The 12,621-nt window shown below is 46.9% G+C and overlaps 1 long non-coding RNA gene across 1 annotated transcript in view; it reads right to left on the bottom strand.

Annotated features, from left to right (window-relative positions):
• LOC107182732 overlaps nucleotides 1-12,621 on the bottom strand; it is a 209,918-nt gene that overhangs the window by 48,006 nt on the left and 149,291 nt on the right. The window contains exon 3 of the long non-coding RNA XR_001513463.1: nucleotides 1,640-1,715. This is a non-coding gene — a long non-coding RNA (uncharacterized LOC107182732). The remainder of the gene's footprint in view (nucleotides 1-1,639; nucleotides 1,716-12,621) is intronic.

The raw sequence follows: 12,621 nt of genomic DNA, 5'->3' as shown, positions 1-12,621 counted from the left end.
AATGAAAAATAAAAAGAATTCCTGAGGGAGAGGCCGGGAAATTCTAAAGTATTATTTTTCGCTTTTAGGTTTCTGGTGCTGGTGCCTGGCCCACTCTAAAGGTCATGGACACCCCTATATTACACCCCTTTGCAAGCAGCAGCCACATCTATGTTGTAAAATCCCTAGAGTGAGAGGCAATCTATTGGCTCTCCATTAAAAAAAAAAGATAATTATGAGAGGGAACAGGAAAGAGAAATTTTAGAAAAAAGTTAAAATTTTAAAACACCAAAATCGAAGGAAATGAGAAAGGAAGTGGGAAGAAGGTCACAAAAGCTACAGGCATGACCTGTCCTCTGAGCTGAGAAGAAAACATGGGAGGAAGAGGGTGCCTGGGGGGCTGAGCTTGAATCGGGGGACTTCTCTAGGGAAGCCCGGAACCCAGTCTGACCCTTGGGCAACTCCTGTTGTCCTTCATGCTACTGATTATGATGCTGTGTGCGCCGGGATAAAGGGGGATGCTAGACAAGACCGTTTAGCAAGAATCAGGATGTACCTGGTTTCATTGTTGGGGCCTGAGCTTTGCTTACCATGGCTAGCTGCATAGAAGTGTGTGCCTGTAATACTCTTTGTAATACTTTATATATTTAAAAAATAAAAATAAAAAATAAAAAGACCATTTAGCAAGAATCAGGATGTATCTGGTTTCACTGTTGGGGTCCTGAGCTTTGCTTACCATGGCCAGCTGCATAGAAGTGTGTGCCTATGGGACCAGCCCTCCATAAAAGCTTCAGATCCTGAGGCAAGAGTGGGCTTCTCTGGGCAAAGACGTTCTACAAACGTCTAGAAAAGGCTCATATACTGTGTGGCCACAGCTGGAGAAAAACTCAGAAGCCTCTATCTGACATCTCTGGACTCCACCCAACGTGTCTCCTCTTCCTGCTGCTTTTGCCATGAATCTTGGCTATAACAAACCTTAACTGCAGGCATGAGTCAGTCCTTCTAGCAAATCACCAAACTTGAGTTGGTCCCAGGACGCTGAGACAGAAAGACTGAGCAGCGTAATGAGCCAGAGAAGCAGTGTGACCGTGAACGTAGGAAAGAGGAGGATATTAGATCTGGCATCTTGCTTTGTTATTTTCTTCAAGGGTCATTATAAAATCCTCTCATTTGTTTTCAATCCAATTCGGTCTGTGCTAAACCCGCACCGGTTGAGCCAAGTGCAAAACTGAGTCTGTGTCGTAACATGTTTGGGGGAGGCTGCTGAAGCTTTTGAATCTTAGGGTCATAGTAGAGTCTCGGGGTCTAAAGCGGTCCAGTGTTCTGGAAGGGAACTTTGACCCCTAGTCCCCACGTGAATTACGGCCAGCATGCTCACTGTCCTGCGAAGGTGGACAGTTCTGCTGGCCTCTGCCAAACCAGGGCACGAAAACAGCCACTCACCTCATGCCCAGCATCTCTCAGTAACCAGAAACCACCCTCTCCAAGAGCCTTCCCTCTCCTCAGGGTCTCTCCTGGGAGCTGGGGGTTAGGCCTTACCACTTATACAACCTGGCGAACTTGCCTCTTCCCAAGAGAGCGCCTTCCCCCACCCCTTCTAGAAGATTCTATTCCTCTCCAGCCCTGGGCCTCCTCCATCCCCGGAAATCTTATCTCTCACCTGTGCAGGCGAGGCTTCCAGTCACCACGGCCTCCTTAGAGTGTTGTCTGGGGTCTGGTGGCCTCAGCTTTGGTCCCTGTAACACAAAAGCCAGTAATAACTATGTTAGTCTGATAATAAAAAGCCTTGGGTACCTTCTTAGGCTACAAAAGGGGAATAAACTTACATCAGCAAGAACAACACAGAAATTAATCTCACTGCAAATTATCTTGCTACATTAGGAAGACTCGGTCTCTACTTAATAGAGGCAATTAGTCTAGTAGATAAATTACTCTGCTACCAAGTAAAGTAATGCAAGTGTCGTCATAAAGGTAACATACAAACAGACTAAGTAGTATGGGGGGGCAGGAGGGATTGGAGGACATTGTGGAGGTGCTGCTATGAGGGGTCTCAATTTCTCTGAACCATTAAAGCCAAAAGTGTATTTCCCCCACACCAAGACCCAGAAGTATATCTTTACGAAGAGGCAGCCAAGAAAGAATGCCAATCATTTGGGCTTTATCCTCAATGAGGACATAATGGAAGAGAGGAGACTTATATTGGGTGTAGAGGAGCTTTCTATCCAATGCAGCATCCTCCTTGGTATCAGTCTTATTGGCTCTGTGCAGAGTCGGTGAAAAATGTTAGTAAGCCCTGTCCCTTGTGTCTGAAGATCGGCCATGGGATTGGAGAAACCTGAGCTCTACTGGGTGGCTCTGGACAAAATACCGCTCTGAGCTGCAGGTTCTCTCAGAGAATGGAGAGCGCTATGTTTATTTTTCAGGATTCTCGTGAGGTTCAGAAGTAACATCTGGCACATAGTGGGCACTCAGTAAATGGCAGATACCTACAGATACCTAATTTCCTCTTCTAGATAACACAGGCAATTTCTTTGTTTTTAAATATGTTTTTACTGATTTTCTTTTTAAGAGGGGGGAGGGAAAGGGGGAGGGGGAGGGAGGCATGGACCGGCTGCCTCCTGCATGCCCCCTACTGGGGATCAAGCCTGAAACCCAGGCATGTGCCCTGACTGGGGAATCAAACCAGAGACCTCTCAGTGCATGGGAGAACACTCAACTAGCTAAGCCACACCGGCCAAGGCAACACAGGTAATTTCTTATCTGGGTACAGGGCACGGGGTTAAGTAGTCCCCAGCCATCTCCTCCAGGCCCAAGCTTTTTAGCCATTGTTGGTGCTAGTCTTCTTTCTCTTTGAAACAACTCGAACTCCTGCAGCCATCCTGGGCACAAGTTTATTATCAGTAACACCTCCTTTCCTGCTTACTGGCCCACATCCCCACTGCTACCCTTGTCTGAATCTCCGTACACACTACCTCTAGCCTTTTTCCTCTCTGCCTCACTATTTGAGTCCCATTTTCTCTGACCAATGATTCACTTACTAGTAAGTAGGCGGCAAAGGGCTCGTTGGATTCATTCATTTGTGCCAACGTTCTAGTAAGTGCTAATGGGCGACCTGCCCACATAGGTGAGCATCAGGTAAGTGGAACACATGTAACTGAACATCCCAGGGAGTAAAAAATCAAGCTCAGGGGAGCCTGGGCAACCTCTCCATCCTGTGTTGGGCTGCTGCTTCAAGCACCCCAGGCCCTGAGGTAGACACCGAAGGGGGTACAGAGAGAGAAAAAGCCAGCTGACCCCCCAAAATAATGGCCCAAATGAAATGGAGTGCCTCCGGGGACAGATGTCAATGGAGAGTGGGGAGAGAGAAGGAGAAGGAAAGGGAGACAGCAAGTAGGAGGATGAGGAGCAAGAGGGAGGAAGGAAGGAAATATGAGAATTTAGGGGATCTGAGTACACAGCGGAGACCCAAATGAATGACGCGGAAGATCAAGTTGAAGGGCACTCGAAGGCCCAGAGCAAATATCTAAACCTCACCATCAGTCACACAAAGGCCCTGAAATACGAGTCCCTTGGGGACCCGGATCGGCCATGCAGCTCCTCAAAACGCTAGGCACTGCGGCCAATTCCAAGGCGAAGAGTTTGGGTCTCCTGAGTTCCCGACTCAGATTCCGATGGTGGGTTTTCGCCATTGCATCATCCTGCATCTGGGAGCTAGTTTCTATCCCTCTCTGCCCCGGGTGAGCAGGCTGCAGGGACTTCTGTGTCAGCCACAGGAGCTGGGTTGAGGAGGCCAAGGACATGCGTGGGAAGGGGCGGGTTATTCCCCGAGATCTCCACCCGGAGACTCCCAGGCCACACTTCTCCAGAACATTTCTCCTCTAGAAACTCTCACACCAGCTCCAGTTGCCTGCCCACCGGGCCATAGCCTTCCTTCTGCAAGTTCAACTGTTCATTCTCCACGACCCTCAGACAGACCCTTCGTCCTCTCAAGGCCACTGCGAGGGTGTGTGTGTGTGTGTGTTGTGAGCCATCAGAGGGACCGGGCACCCGCAGGAGCCAGCTCCGTGCCAGGACCACGTGACACTGGCAGGGTTACTCATTTGGTTGCCCTCCAGCAGGGGTAGCTGGGGATACCTCCCTAGAGTGACTGTAGTGTGTATCATTGGGGCGACTCAGCTCAAGCCTCCTTCTTCCTAAAATGGGCATCTGAGACCAGGCCTTGGGGTGAGAGTGTCCATCAGACCCATCTATGGCCATGAGAACACAGAACCCAGCCCCAACACACACACACACACACACACACACACACACACACACACACACCAGGGAAGAATGAAGGATGGGGTGGGGATGGCTTTCAGGCCAATGGCTCAGACACTCAGAGTGAAACATGAATGTATCCCAGAAGCTTGGGTGGCAGGTGGGACTTTGCGACCAGAACCCCAAGAGAGATCCGACTCAGCCACCTAATAATAATCTTTCCACTTCAGATTTCCACTCATTCCATCTCACTGAGGGCACCCCCATCTTCACTGGGTTCTTGTCATTTCTAGGGCCTGTCAATGGGCACAGTCTCAGGGCCGGTTCCGCCTGGCTTCATGGTCAAGAGCAGGACTCTATTTCCTTGGTCTGAGCAGGTTAGACTGTCTGTCCACGTTGTTGAGCTATGCCTGTCTAGTCCTGTTCGCTGGTGTTTCTGTCACTTATGAGTATAGTTCTCATCTCTCTGACATGCTCCTCCACAGCGTGAGCTTCCTCCTACGGTTCTGAGTCCCCATGGCAGCCAGGCAGTGATAAGCACATAGCAGATCCTTACTCAACACTTGTTGCTTGTTCCCAATCTTAAACACCCAAGAGAAAAGGAGTTTCACAACCTCACCAGCTGCCAAATCCAGAATCGAAATCCATTTAGAAAGAGCTTTGGATGGCAACCCTAAAGCCCTCATTTCACATACCATCTCTTACTCGGTTTCAGAAACAACATCTCCAGCGGAATTGGTTCATTTCCATCTGCTAGCCTCCCTGTGAACTCTGAGGTGCTCAGAGTTGGTGTGACCATTATAATCCATCCTGGAGGTTTACAATCACAACTGAATATCTGTTCAGCGCTTAACCACATACAATGTGACTTCACAGGTCGGGGTACCCAGTGCTTCACACTGTGGCCGGCGTACGTGGGCCTCTCAGGTCTTCACCAGCTGCTCTGAAAACCATGGGTGTTTTCACTGTGGTCCTACGGCCCTTTCGGCCTCTCCTGGTTCCCTCCCTCGTTCCTCTTACAGGCATTGTCCCTAACAAATGCTCTTGCTCACATCCCGTCTTCACACATCCTATGCTGGCCCCTTCTCTGGGTGTCCAGAGCAACCTGGGTCTCCCTCCTTGAGGGGACCGCCTGTCTCGCCTCTACCTCATGCTGTCTGTCCCTGGCTATCTCTCTCTTAGTCCTGAATCACGAACCGCAATGTAATGAGATCAGTTTCCACAAACAACTAGCACACGTGCAAAGTTACATACAGGTGGCAGCCTTCCTAAAGGTCGAGGTAAAGCTGTTTTGTAATCACTCAGGGACCAGCTTTCAAGTCTGCTCCTTTGTAGAGCCTTCCCTGACTAGGACAGAGGTATCGCTCCCATCTCCCACTTACTTCATCTATACCTCCAAGCGATTATCCATGGCCCAGGGATTTATTATTTATATCTTTCACTGCCCCCGCCTCCCAATCAGGAATTCCTCAGGCTAGATCTGGGCCTTATTTGTCTTTGTATCTCTGGTTGGTAATCACTGGAAAGGTTGTTGAATGGATTTTTCCTCATTGAATCCCTGCCTGGTTTGGACATCACAAAACAAATACTTACACTTATGGAAGATATGACATAAACACTAGTGCTCCTCACATATTCCACAAGCTCCACCATATCTCTCAATCTCCCTTGCATTTATGATGCGGTCATGTGACTCATTCTGGTTCATGAGTATGAGTGAGTGAAGTGATGCCGTCAAAAGGGGTACCTTAGCCCGTTGGCTCAGTGGATAGAGCGTTGGTCCACAGACAGAAGGGTCCTGGGTTCAATTCTAGTCAAGGGCAACATACATTGATTGCAGGCTCGATTCCCAGCCCTGGTAAGGGCTCATGCAGGAGGCAACCAATCGGTGTGTCTCTCTCACATCAATGTTTCTCGGTCTCTTCCCACCCTTCCACTCTCGCTAAAAAAAAATATCAATAGAAAAATATCCTCAGGGGTGGACTAATAAAACAAAGAAGGGGGCTGTGAACTCCATGCATGCTCTCCCTCCTGCCCCTGCAACTCCGAGGTAGCAACATTTCGAGATGGAAGCAACTCAAAAGTTTCAACACAATTGAAAGGTAGCCACCAAGGAGAGGAGATTGACCCGTATCAGATTTATGAGAATGAGAACTAAGCCTCAGGGATATGGAGGTTTTGTCACAGCAAAACTTAGCCTCCCTGTCTCATGCCGCATGTGAGTTTCACAAGTTGAAAACATGGGTAGGAGAGAAAACAGAATATGATAGTGTCATTGGACAGTGAAACCTTTTCATGCCCTAAAATTTCATACCAACAGAATTTGTGTCATGGCTTTGATGTCTTCAAATCCATACTCATTTCTAAGGCAACACAGCCTTCCCCATTATATCTGTTATATCACTAGAGAATCCAAGGTACAGGGAAGTTAAAGGGATTGACTTCTGGAATGATGAGTATGATTAGCCTGAGAACACAGACCTAAATTTCAACTAAGCTCTTTCTGATCCCTCTTCCTAGATGGAATGTCCACTCCCCCAACATCTGTGTCCTCTGGGGTCAGCATTCTAGGAAGAAGGCTGACCTCTTTAGAAATGGCACCGACTTTGCGTCGCTAGAGCTAACTCCGCTGGAAAAGATCTATTTGGAAGCAACATGGTGGTAAAAAGGTTAATAGTGAATTTGAATTTTATTTCCAGGCCGACATCCGGAGCCCTTGGGGAGAGGTTGCAGCTGCCCCGTGACCCAGATAATTCAATATCAGGGTGAGCAAGGACGTCTTAGAACATTCTGTTCTCCCCTGAGACCAATTAAAATCTGTAGGCATCTTTCTTGTTGACCAGGCTGACTTACTAATTGAAACAGAATTGTGATATTTTCATCGGCTTCCCCTGATCCCTCTCTACCTTGCCAGCAAAGAGAAAGCTGGATGATCATAGGGCTTTGAGCATACGAGGCCCAGCAAATAGATCCACTCCCACCTTAAACCACTAAATCACCACTGAATAAGATCCCAAAAAGGAGGGTGTCAGATTGGGAGTATGGTGATGTCCCCAAATCTCAGTCTGGGTTTATCCAGATAAGCAGAAGCTAAATACCAAAACACCACCTTCAGGATGCCCGAGGAGTAATCAATCTGTCATCTTAGCTGCTGCTGTGCCAATAACCCATCTCTTGGCCCCTCTCTTCCTAATTAACCATCCCTCTGCCTGGCTGATTGGGAAAACTCCTAATAACCAAGGACCAAATGTCCGCTCAAGCCCGACAAGATCCCTGGCCTTCTACTGAGCCAGAAGGTATTTCCTCTGGGCCTGCAAACGGCCTTCTTAACTTTCAACGACCATATTCAGCGTGGACCACACACAACTTGGTCCTCTCCATCATCGAGAGAGGTAAAGACCCTCCTCCTTGCACCCCTGCTGTCTCTCTGGGATGGTAAGAGGGTGAAAGACATAGTCAGTCTAAGGAACACCAAACTCTTCCCAAATAGGTCCTGTATAAATACCAGAGTTCATTCGTGTGCAGATCTGCAGATGGACCTACACCCAGGGCCCTGGAGCAAGAACTCCGGAATCACTCGTGCCAACTTAGCTTATCAAAATATTTCTCTGTTGAGCAACCAAGCAGCCAATCTTCGGGACTCTTGGCCGATGAGGTAATCGTTTTGGCTAAAGCGTGCTAGTGTTGCTGCTGGGGCAAATGCCCATGGGCGTGCTAGTAAGTAGGGCTCAACAACACTTGTATTTTGCAGGGTAGAAGGGCAGGGCAAGGGGCATGGCCCTCTGCCATGGAGCTGTTTACTATGCATGTGTTGAATCGCATCATTCTGTAAACTCGGGACTCTTGGCCGATGAGGTAATCGTTTTGGCTAAAGCGTGCTAGTGTTGCTGCTGGGGCAAATGCCCATGGGCGTGCTAGTAAGTAGGGCTCAACAACACTTGTATTTTGCAGGGTAGAAGGGCAGGGCAAGGGGCATGGCCCTCTGCCATGGAGCTGTGTACTATGCATGTGTTGAATCGCATCATTCTTGTACCTGATACTGTGAAAGGTGCTGAGGAAAAGGGCAGGGACCAGTTACTTGTTATGCCTTCAAAGTGTGTCTATACACTTCATTTTGTATAAATTGACAACTTCGAATACATACATCAGAAAGCAAGAAAAAATGAAAATAAGTGAGTTAAAGTACCCAACTCAACAAATTAGAAAAATAACCCCGAAAGGAAAGAAAAGGGAGAAATTAGTAAAGACAAAAGCAGAAATTAATGTTTTTAAGCATTATCCTCATTTCAAAACCAGATAAAGACACTACAAAGAGAATTAGAGGCCACTATCCCTGATGAACATAGATGCTAAAATCCTCAACAAAATACTAGCAAATCAGACCTAGCAATACATTGAAAAGATCATACAGCATAACCAAGTGGGATTTATTCCAGGAGGTTCAACTATCCCAGGATAGCTTAATATTAGGAAATAGGTTTTAAAAAATTTATCATAATCGTAGAATCAAGGAGAAAAGTCAAATGATCGTCTCTGATGTTAAAAAGAAATTTGGCATTGCTCCAATTATTGATTTGATGAAAGGATATTCCTCAATATAGGAATAGAAAAAGACATATACCATACATATACACGTGTGCATATGGCAGAAAAAATGTGTGTGTGGAGACTAGATGTATACCAGTGGCTCTCCTTAGTCTCCAGCCTTTGAATGTGGACTGAATTTCACCACTGGCTTTCCTAGGCCTCCAGCTTGCAAATAGCAGATTGTGACATTTTTCCTCCATCATTGCATAAGCCAATTCCTCATGATAAATCTCGTTGTTTTAGAAAACAGAACCAGTAGGATGTCTAAGGATGTGTGTAAAACAGAACAGAGAGCCCTAACTAATAATTCAGATTTATAAAATAAGTCCAATGACAGGAATGAAAGGGATACATATCACCATGTCACTGTAATAAATTACTACCCAATGGAAGGAGACAAGGGTAAAAATGGAGAGATGAAACTGAAATTATCAGTATTTGCAGTTATGATTGCTTGCCTAGAAAAACCCAAGAAACTCAACTGAAAAGGCATCATCTGCATGAGAGAATTCAGGGAGGTTATGAAGGGCAATACTAAGATGTGGAAATCACTGACTTTCCTATATGCAAACACCAATAAGTTAGAGCAGATAATGGAAGGTCCCATTAGACCAGCAACAAATAGTGACACTATTTCTAAAAATAAATATAAAAAATGTGCAAGGGCTACATAGAAAGCACTTTAAGATGTTCCCTAATGACAGAAATAAAGACTAAAACAAGTGACTATTCCAAACCATAATTTTAAGAAAACCCATCATCAGAAATATATCCATTTTCCTAAGTCGATTTGAAATTTTAATGTAATTGTCCCTGATTGGTGAAGCTTCAGGGAAGCAATCTATCTTATACTCTCATACACTGCTTGCAGGAGTTCAAATTAGTACAGCCTTACAGAAGGCAATTGGGTTCATGGTATCTACAAAATTAGATGTAAACATATTCTTTGAATAATGACCCCTATTCAATTCATCTCACAGAGACACTCATGCAAAATGACATGTGCAAAGTCATTCATTCCATCCCTGTTTGTAATAGCAAAACTCCAGAAATAGTCTCCTGTCCATCTATCTATATATATAAAAGCCTAAGAGACCACCGACCAGCTGACCAAAGACCGCCGACTGTTCGGTAGCTATGACACACAGTGACCACCAGGGGGCAGACACCCAACGCAGGTGCTGCTGAGCGAGGCAACTTTGCAGAATGCCCTCTTGCACTCCAGGACCCTTGGGGTATGTCGGACTGCCAGTTTTGGCCCAATCCCCGCAGGCCAGGCCGAGGGACCTCACCTGCCAGAGGGACCCCACTCACTCTGCAGACGCCCTTCGAGCCCTGGCGCCACCCCAGGTGCAGCTGGGCCAGGAGGGACCACAGAAGGTTGGCTCCAGGGCATGTCTGGCCCATCTCGCCCAGTCCTGCCCTGCCGGCCACCTTCTAATTAATTTACTTTCAATGTGCACGAATCCATGCACCAGACCTCTAGTACATTTATAAAATGGAATATAATGTGGTCCTAAAATTCAGTAAAAAAAAAAAAAATGAGAGAGTTCTATGTACATGGATAGGGAAGTAACTTCAAGATCAGTACTAAGACAGAAAATAAAGACAGAGAAACATGCAGAATAAGTTACATATTCATGTAGGAGTCCGTGGGTCAGAGGAATAAACATGCATATTTCCCGTATATGCAAAGGAAATCCCCGGGCAGATACACAAAATGAAATTAGCAACAGCTGCTACCGCTTTAAGAACAGGACTTGACACTGGGAAGCATAGAAAACAGGAGTACAAGGGGAAAATTTAAGAATATATAGCTTGAAAATTTGGATTTTTGATCCCTATGAGACTATTAGAATTCAAAATATCAAAATTCTTCCCACTTATTGTTGAGAGTAGAACAGTATTAAAAACCAAATTTTTAACAGCAATAGATAAAATAAAAAACTTAAATATAAAAATTCAAATGGGAGAGAAGTTTGGTTAATAAAGATTAAAATACTAACAACTACTGAGGGCTTAATGTGTGCAATGATCTGTTTGAGGCTCTTTACATGTAGTAGAAGATAGGTACCATGATTATTCTCACATATAGAAGAGCTACTATTATCCTTACTCACAGATAAGGAAACTGAGGCAGAGAGAGATGTTTCATGTCCAAAGTCACAACCGGTATATCTCCGGAGGCCTGCAGGGTTAACTGGTTGGCCGAGCCACCTCCTGACATACAACATGATATCACGTGGTAGTTACACCACCCACCCACCACCACCTCCACTCCCAAACCCCTGCCTCTCGATACCCCACTCTGCTCACTAGCTGTACAACTGGAAAAGTCACTCCGCACATAAGATTCGACTCCCTCACTTGTACAATGGAAATGATTCTACCTGCCCTGTCTTGAAAGTTCGCCAGGCGCTCATGTGTGTTTGTGTGTGAAGGGAAGGCAGGTGGAAAGGCCGAGGAATCAATTGGAAAAGACGCAGTAATCCACCTTCCGGAGGGTAGGAGGGGGTGGGGGAGAGAAAACAGTTGAGAAGCAAATCTCGTCTTAGCCACTGATTTCCTGGGTCACTCTCGGTGAGAAGTTACCGCGGGTAAAATTCTGGACCCTGGCTGTAGCGAAATAACAGTGAAGGAACGAAATGGTGTATACTGGCAAGAGGAAGAAGAAAAAGGTAACTTTCAAATGGCAATGGTCACATCCAATAATAGCCACTTTAAAAGTCGTGCGACACGGAAGAGCCAGGAAAGCCAGTTCGTGGGGACAGGACTGGATGACACAGCAGCTGGGAGCACAGCGCTGCCCACGCCGGGTGAGGAGCCCATTCAGAAATGGATCGCCTAGGGCAGTGGTTCTCAACCTTCCTAAGGCCGCGACCCTCTAATACAGTTCCTGATGTTGTGGTGACCCCCAGTTTCATTGTTACAAATTGAACATCATTAAAGCATAGTGATTAATCACAAACACAATATGTCATTATATATGTGTTTTCCGATGGTCTTAGGCGACCCCTGTAAAAGGGTCGTTCGACCCCCAAAGGGGTCACGACCCACAGGTTGAGAACTGTTGGCCTGGGGCTTCGCTGGAGTGGGTTTCTATGAAGCGGGGGCTCTGTGGCTGCGGGAAGACCGGTGCCCAGCGCGGAGAAAGCTCCCCGGCCCGGTGACTCCAGGCTGAGCCAGACGTCGCCGCTGCCTGGCCTTTGTGCTGGGAGCATCCCCAATACCAGAGGAGTCACGAGTCCACTCTGTGTCCTGAGGTCACCAGGGTGCTCCTCGTCACAGGCGCCTCCCCCCAACTCCACTTGCCCCATGCAGTCCGCAGGCTCCCGCGCCCATTCCCCACGTTTTCAGCTTCCCTGCTCGGCCCCTTCTGAGGTTGTTCTTTCTCCCAGAAGCCCCCTGTCCGGCCACGACCCAGCATATCCACACATAACAAAGAGGCATGTCCTGCCGGTATCGCTGGGGCGTGATCGGCCAAGGAACATCCTTAGGTTAGAGAAGAGATTGGAGACAAGTCTCCAGGCCTGACCTCACCTCCTACTGTTGGAGTTTTTCAAACAATATCTCTCTCTCTCTTTCTCTCTCACTCTCGCTCTCGGTCTCTCTCTCTACACACACACACACACACACACACAGAATCCCTAACTTGGTTTGCTTTGGGGTGTGTACATGAGGAGGGCTGCCATGTGCACTTGACCTTTGAACAGCATGCGTGCACTGCTGGTGGGAACGCAGACTGGTGCATCCACTGTGGAGAACAGTACGGAGTTTTCTCAAAAAAACTAAAAA

Source organism: Myotis davidii, unplaced genomic scaffold (genome assembly GCF_000327345.1).
Source record: "Myotis davidii unplaced genomic scaffold, ASM32734v1 scaffold174, whole genome shotgun sequence".
In the NCBI taxonomy this organism is placed as follows: Eukaryota; Metazoa; Chordata; class Mammalia; order Chiroptera; family Vespertilionidae; genus Myotis; species Myotis davidii.
The sequence above is the reverse complement of the archived record's forward strand: the minus strand, read 5'-3'. Positions and strand labels throughout refer to the sequence as shown.